Raw genomic sequence first — 8,154 nt, 5'->3', positions numbered from 1 at the left:
CGAGCCCACATTTCTCCAGCTGACTTATCAGAATGCCATGTGGGACTGTGTCAGAAGACTTGCTGAAGTCCAGGTAAATTATATCAACTGCATTCCCCCTATCCACCAAATCAGTTACCCTGTCAAAGAAGGAAATCAAGCTGATTTGGAGTGGTTTGTTCCTGGTAAATCCTGCTTCTGCTAGTGATCAGCCCTTCATCCTCCCGGTATTCGCAAATTGATTGTTTTATACATTGCTATAGTAGCTTTCAAGGTATCAAAGTCAGGGAGACTGGTCTACAGTTCTCCAGCTCCTCCTTCCCCCCCTTTTAAAGTTGGGCCACTACTTTAGCCCTTATTCAGCCTTCTGGGACCTCTCCTGTCATCCATGAGTTTGTATTATTGCTACTGGGTCAGATTTCTTCAGTTCTCTAGGGTGAATAGCATCAGGCCCTGCTGACTTGAATTCATTCAGATTGGTCATAAGATCTCTGACGTGTTCTTTATTTATCCCGATCTGCATCCCTGCTCCTTTATTGTCTATGGTAACTTCGTTAGTTCTCCAGTCACGTTATTTTTTTTTTAGAATACTGAAGTAAAGTATGCATTGAGCAACTCTGTCTTCCTAGCATCTTCTGTTACCAGCTCACCTTCTGTGGATGTTTTGCAGCAATGATGTTCCCAAGCTGTGGTGGGATGATAGATGGCACGCATAGCCCTATTTTGGCACCAGTCCACCTTGCCATGGAGTACATCAACAGAAAAGGCTACTTTTCTATGGTATTGGAAGCTCTGGTGGATCACCAGGGTCGTTTCACTGACATCAACGCTGGCTGTTCAGGGAAGGTACACAACACATGCATCTTCAGGAACACAGGCCTGTACAGAAAGCTGCAAGCAGGGACTCTTTCCAGACCAGAGGATTATCATTGGGGATGTTGAAATCCCAGTAGTGGTCCTGGGAGACCCAGCCTACCTCTTACTCCCCCGGCCACCTCGACAGCAGAAAGGAGCGCTTCAACAACAGGTTCAGCAGGTGCAGAATGACAGCTTAATGTGCCTTTGGCAGTTTGAAAGGCTGCTGGTGATGTCTACTCACGAGATTAGACCTCAGTGAAGAAAATGATCATGGCCACCTGCTGTGTGCTTCATAATATCTTGAGGAAAAGGGGGAGAAGTTTCCACAGCAGTGGAGGTGAAAAGGCTCTCTGCTGATTTAGAGCAGCCAGATACCAGAGCTATAAAAAGAGCTCAGTGGGGCTTCAGGGGCACTTTAACAATGAGCAACAGTGATGTGTGTTGCTGTGGTATGCTGTGCCTGGCATTGCTTTTTGCCCGATATGGACCCTGTAATGAATGCTCTGGGTGTGGAAACACAACAGAAATGCACCTATTGCTATTATCTGTGAACATCAGCCCCAGCCCCCATATGCTGTGGACTAAAAAAGATTAATTAAATTTCCATAAACAAACTTTTATTCCAAAGCCAGGCAAACAGATACATTTAAAACTGAACAAAACCTATACATACATGGGAAAGTACCTTTACAGGGGAAAGAACAGTCATTTCCATTTCACAAACACATATACCACCTGTGTATCTCACAGGTCGGTATGTGTGGCTATGATTGCGTGTACTCTCCTGCCGTTTGGAGTGGTAGGAGTAGTGCTGCTGCCCCGGAAGATATGTGGAATGTGGGGGGGATGGGGAATTTAGGGAGGTCCCAGAATGCAGTTCTCTATAGGCTGCAGAAGGCAAGCATAGATCTGTTCAGCCTGAGGTTCAATCAGAGACCGCAGCACATCTGTTTGCTCCCTGAGCAGCGCTGTCATCTCATACTGCCTGTTTCCCCTGTCCTCGCTATCCCTCTGCATTCTGTCCTTGAAGCTCTGTGCTCAGAATCTGAAGCACCAGAGGTTTGCAGGACCTTCTGGTACATTTCTTTCTGTACTCAATGATTTTAGATTGTTGTGTGGTTATGATTAACAAACATGTTATGTCATATATCATCATTGTATGTTAAACAGGGTTAAACTGTAGGATTTGCTGCTGCTGGGGAGGGTGGCTGGCGGGGCTGGCAGACTCCCTACCGGGCCCCGCATAGCTCTCAGGAAGCAACAATATGTCCCTCAGCTCCTAGGCAGAGGTACAGCCAGGGGGGCTCCACGCACTCTCATTGCCCCGAGCACCCGATCCGCAGCTCCCATTGGCTGGGAACTGTTAACAATGGGAGCTGCAGGGGTGGTGCCTGGGAGCAGAGGTAGTGCACAGAGCTGCCAGGCTGGCTTAGCCATAGTAGACCTTGGAACTAAGAAATGCTGACATAAGTAAGTGATTGAAGACTAATCCGATGCCCTAAGATTACGGGAAAAGATGTACCAATGGGTGATATTGCGAAAAATTAACAGTAAACGTAATTTTTTACTTACATTCCCTTGTGCTCTTCTTTCTCCTCTGTATCTGGTCAAGCTGCTCTACCAGTGTGGTGGGAGAGACCCTCAAGGCCACATTTGCAGCGGCTAAAGAAACAAAGGACAGAAATACTATTGTGAGTGCATTCACTCTCCTTGATCACACTTGTTACAAGCACAACATTCTCACTTCTCCTTGGGATTCACAGAGCACGGCGGCAGTCCCAGCCATGGTGAGCACGGTCCAGGGGAGAGGGGGACGTTCTGCTGCAGACTGTGTCTATATGCTGCTAGTCTGTGTGCTGCAATGGTGCCTGCTGAAGTAACTGCTGACTGGCAAGGGAAAGTGTCCTACTGCAGTGGAAGAAATAAGGCAGCCCTCCGCAGAGATCTTTGGCAGAAGATTGCAAACTGCTTCCAGCAAAGTTTCCTTGAGATCTCTATGGAGGATTCATGGGACGTCCTGGTGCACATAAACAAACTGTTCCACAGGGCCTCCTATGCCTAGCTGTACAGGGGAATGAGAAGCAGATAGCAACTCTACCTCCACTGTTTATTTCACCACCTCTTCTAGCCTGATTTAAATAAATAGTACCTGAACAGATGTGTCCCTGCAATACTGAAACAAATTGCATACTTAACAGAGGTCCCTTCCCCTGCATCAGGCTCGCCAGTGCCGGACTGCTGGGAGTGGCTTGACTGCTCAGGAGTCAAAAAGAGGTCCTGGCTTGCTGGACACCCCCACCCAACCATCTGTCCACCATACTCCTCCTCAGGGTTCGCTTCGGTGACCTGTGACTCCAGCTCCCCTGAAGTATCCACAAGGACCTTGGGGATGGCGGTGGGTCACTGCTGAGGATGGCATGCAGCTCCTCGTAGAAGTGGCATGGCAGTGGCTCTGCACCAGAGTAACTGTTTGGCTCCCTTGCCTTCTGGTACACCTGTCGCAGCTCCTTGATTTCCACACGGCACTGCTACGTGTCCCTGATGTAGCCCTTCTCCCCCATGCCCCGAGCGATCTGGCCATAGATATCCAAGATATCCACACAGCCTCCTCTACCCACAGACCCAGAAGATCCACCACCTCCTGCGCACTCCAGGCAGGGGCACGTTTACTGCATGGAGCCAGCGTGGTCAGCTGGACAGTTGCTATGTGAGCTCTCCATGCCGACCAAACAGGAAATGGAATTTCAATAATTCATGGGGCTTTAAAAGGGGGCGGGGGAAGATATATGTTCTCGTGTACCTGGTCGCCGAGCAGCAGAGTTCAAAATGATGACCAGAGGGGTCACAGTGAGGCATTGTGGGATACCTCCTGAAGGCCACTGAAGTCGACATAAGTAACAGTGTCTACACTGCCACTGTGTCAACCTAACTACATTGAACTAAGGGCTATGCCTTTCGCTGAGGTGGAGTTATTAGGTCAGTGTAGTGGGCAACTTGCATCAGTGGGAGAAACACTGTAGTGCAGACACTTACATAGTTAGGTCGCCCTAACTCTGTCGTGTGACCCAGGCCTGAGGGTTAGAGACCTTGCTGCACAGTAGCCAAGAGGAACCAGGGTGGGAAGAGTGCGGCTGCACCACTTTGCTGAGCAGGAGCATTCAGGTGCCCCCAGTGGCCACAGCTTTGCAGGGGTTTCGAACGTGGGGCTCCCGGCTGACAGGCCCGGAGAGCAGCAGGTGCTTTCTGAGACAGAGGCTCAGCTCAGTCTCACTGCAGGCTAGAAACATGCCGCGTGGCTGCATTCCAGCTACTCCCAGGGTCAGCTGCAGGACAGACAAGAGGGGACCAAAATGCATCATCTCCTCCAAACAAGAGTTCCTAGCACAACTGGCTGCGTTTTAGCTACATCCTGAGTCAAAGAACGTGAGGCCAGTGTCACAGGGCAGGGCTCTCCGGGGAGCAGAATTAGATCCTGAAATGAGAGAGACTAGAACATGCTGTGAAAGGCCTGGAGCAAGAGCAGATAACCCAGCCTGTCTGAAAACCCTGTCCTGGCTCACACTAACGCCGTCTTGTCCATTAGGGTGACCAGATGCCCCATTTTTAACAGGACAGTCCCATATTTAAGCCTTCTTCCAGGTGTCCTGACTTTCTGTTAAATATGGGCAAATTGTCCCGTATTTTCTGGGATCGCAGCACAGAGCCAGCAGCAGGGGGCAGCAAGTGGCCATGCCCCTTTGCTCTCCCCAGAGCCTGCCCCCGCCGGAATCTCCCTTGCTGTCTCCTCCAGCAGCAGCAGCATCGCCGGGGATGGGCAGCAAGAGCGCACCTAGGAGCAGCCCAGGCTCCACTGCCCCAGCTGCCCCGCCATCCCATGTCCCCTGGGCAGCTGGGGGTGAGAAGCCAGGGCAGGGTGTGCCACACCGTCTCCATGCACCTGCTGTGCCCCCTGCCTGGCACCTGGGGCAGCCCCCAGGAAAGGGGGTCCCTGCTCACCCCCTTGTTTCACCTCACTGCCGACACACAATCCCCCCCGCATATGGGACCCCTAGCAGGGCACGGAGTAACATGGTGGGAAGAGTGGCAACGCCAGCCCTGCGCTGGAGGGAGGGCTAGGGAGAGCAGCTTGGGCTCTGCCCGCCCTACGTGCAGGGAGACAAGGGGGCCTCAGGCAGCCCCGCATGCGGGCATGCAGCTGGGAGGGGGCTCAGACCAAGAGCTGCACAGGCAGGCATGCAGCAGGGCTTGGAGGACCAGCCCTGCGCACAGGGGTGAAGGGGGCGCTCAGACCAGCTCCGTGCCTGGGGGAAGAGGACCAGGGGGGGATTGTGAGCAGGTGGCAGGGGGCTCTTACCGGGGAAGGGGGGGTCACAGGGAGGCAGCAGGGTGGCTTGGGCCAGCCCCAGGCACCAGTGGGGAGGGGGACCTCAGACTGGCCCTGCAAGGGTGGGAGGCAGGGAGGGCTTAGGCCAGCCACATGTATGTGTGTGGGAGGACAGCCTGCGGGTGTCCCATTTTCCTTTGGGGAAAATATGGTCACACCCTACATGCCGTCCCTTGGGAGTCTGGCCTCAGGGAAGGGCAGCTATCCACACTCAAGTCACCTTTCCCCTCGCTCACTTGTGTTTGCAGCTTTCACACTTCGCTCCCCAGCTGAACAAGTAGATTCTCCTCTGGATTCCTTCTCATGTCCCTTCCACAACGTCTGGGCCTGTCTCCCTTTCAGAGCAGGAAAGCCCGCTCCAATTGTTAAATAGTTACAGCACTAGTTTAGCTATCAGCAAGAGATGTAGACAGGCAACACAACCTTTAGGTCTTAATTCAGTGAAAGGGAGGGAGGGAGCGTGTGTGCCTTTCGTGTTTTGCACTCCCAGGAAGGAGACCCTTTCCATGTATAATTGCCAAGTTATTTAACCAGAGTAGAATACTCCACCTTGGAACTCCCACACACTCTTTGCTAGACCTTTGAAGCCACTGGAGAGCTTTGAGATCCATATAATTAATTACCTAAACATTCTAAAGCTCATTGGGACCCTCAATCACTGTCCAAGTCCATATCAAAGTGCAAAATAGTATTGCAATATTGCCTTCCTTCCTTTGGTACCTTTGCCAGTAGAAAGCATTATAATTAACCATTTCCTTGCATAGCTTCCCTAGCCCCTCATGTTCATGCACTCAAAACTTTCCAAACATTCACCTTTTGGAGTGAAACTTTCTGTGGCTGATCTCTGCCCAAAAATTAATTATTGTGGGGAAGTCTCAAGGAGAAAGAAGGGATCCATCCACCCTCCTGAGTTATGGGAAAGGGGGCACATTCATCCAACTGTAAAAGCATTCTAACTCCTTTAACCTGTTTACAGCAAAAGTGCCTGAACTTTGCAAGCTGGCATGTAGCCAGGCCTCAGCGAGGAATGTGTGCTTTCTTAAGCTTGAATAAACTACCTTTCATTTAGCTGCTGAGAACATTTTAAAGCAACCAATTGAGGATGCTCAGTAAATTGCTTTCGGAGTTACGCCCTAAACATATGCCCAACTGGGTGTGTCACAGGTGTGTTCAGAGAATCCATGGTCTCATGCCTGCTTTCTGAATAGCCTGTTTTAATCAGAAATTAAATGCAAATAGAAGTAACAGGAAAAATCTGAAATATTTGCATGTCTCAACTTATTGCAATTTTGGCAATAGTATTTGTAGTATTTTCTAGTCCTGTTTTTCTTGTTCAACTTATTAAAGACTACACTGTAAAACATGCGGGATGTGTACTGTGGCCAGTTAGCACTGTGCAGCCGTACTGCTGTATCCAGGCAGCCTTGTGTTTAATGTAGATAGTGTTTTTTACATACAGCTCTTGGAGAGTTAATTCAGTAAAGTTTCTCTGGAGTCAAACATGCTTCTCAAGGTCCTGAAGTTCTCAGCTCAAGCAAACAATATGTTGAGTCTTGGCATGACTGCATTCTGTAAACTGTCGCCTGGACTTCCTGATTTTGGGGCACCACAGTCCATCCCTGTCTTGTAAGTGTTAGCTCATCTCACTTGTTCTTCAGACTGCAGGTAGGAGCATGAGATGAAGTTTGGCAAAAAATTCCATGCAACTCTGTATTCCAACCAGTGCTTTTACTAGCCCTTTTGTTTGGGGTGGGCAAGGTGTGCCGAAGTTTTCTGGCTGCCAGTTGCTGTTAACAAAGTCAATAGCCAAGAGCAGCACTCATGGAGCCCTCATGATATTTATGCACTAAGGAGAAGATTGCCCAGCACATTCGGCCGAGTGAAGGCACCACGCAATTTGAATTATTTTGTTCATTTAGATCCCAGCTGGCTGTGTAAAGCCCTCTGGGAACACAAGACTTTTTAAACTGCAAAATCCTTTTGGCTGTGTGAGATTCTTGGTATTTGCCTTAAGTACCACGAACTAGAAAATTCTTTCTATTGCTGCTGAGATAAGTGTGTGGAAGTTACACTGAGCGAATTGAGGTTATCAACTTCCAGTGTGATCAACCAATTGATTATTGAGCAGGGTTTGCCAGTTTCATAGATTCATAGATACTTACAGTGCAGGAAAGTTGGGCTGTATAGATCAGCTGGTGAAACAAGAACATTCCAAAAAGCTCGTCCGGTTTGCTCCCATGGGAGCAAACTACCCTCTACTCATGAAACCTGAGCAGATTAACAGGCCCTTTAGAGCAGAGGCTGCCAGGCTTTCCAGTCATGACCAATGCGCTTGCCTGAATCGGCGAAGGCCATTGAGAGAATAAATAAGGGTTTGTCTTCACTGCAAAGTGTTAACTTGGTTTCTTATCCAGGTGTTGCTCCTACACCTCCTCCATTCACACACAAAACCCTCACACCCAAGTTTGGTGGTGCTTTCAACCTGGACTAGCTGGTGGTATGGGTAAGAGCCTGGGTTCCACTTTCACTTAGGCTAGTAACCCACCCGCTTTTCTGGTGAGGACACAGGCTAACTCACTCCAGTGCTGTAGTCCTCCAATGCCTTCCCACAATTCCCGTTGTGTGCAGAGGACAGACTAGTTCTCCCACAGTTTACTGGGGAGGAATCAGAGCAGCTCATCCTACTATAGCACAAAGAACCATGGGATATGCCCCCTGAAGTCCTAGTCATGCAAAGCACCAGTGAAGACACAGTACCTCTGAGTTCAGTAGTGTGGCTGCTCATGCCCAGGTAGGGTTACTTGGGTGTAGATCACATAAGCTAACTCTGCAGTGAAGGCCTAACACTTTCCCACTAAAGGTAATAACTGAAAAGGCACCGGCAGGAGAAACAGCATAGAAAGGAACAGGAAATAAGAGCCCACACACAGTTA

This window comes from Dermochelys coriacea, chromosome 13 (assembly GCF_009764565.3).
Source record: "Dermochelys coriacea isolate rDerCor1 chromosome 13, rDerCor1.pri.v4, whole genome shotgun sequence".
Classification (NCBI taxonomy): Eukaryota; Metazoa; Chordata; order Testudines; family Dermochelyidae; genus Dermochelys; species Dermochelys coriacea.
This window is presented reverse-complemented; position numbering follows the sequence as displayed.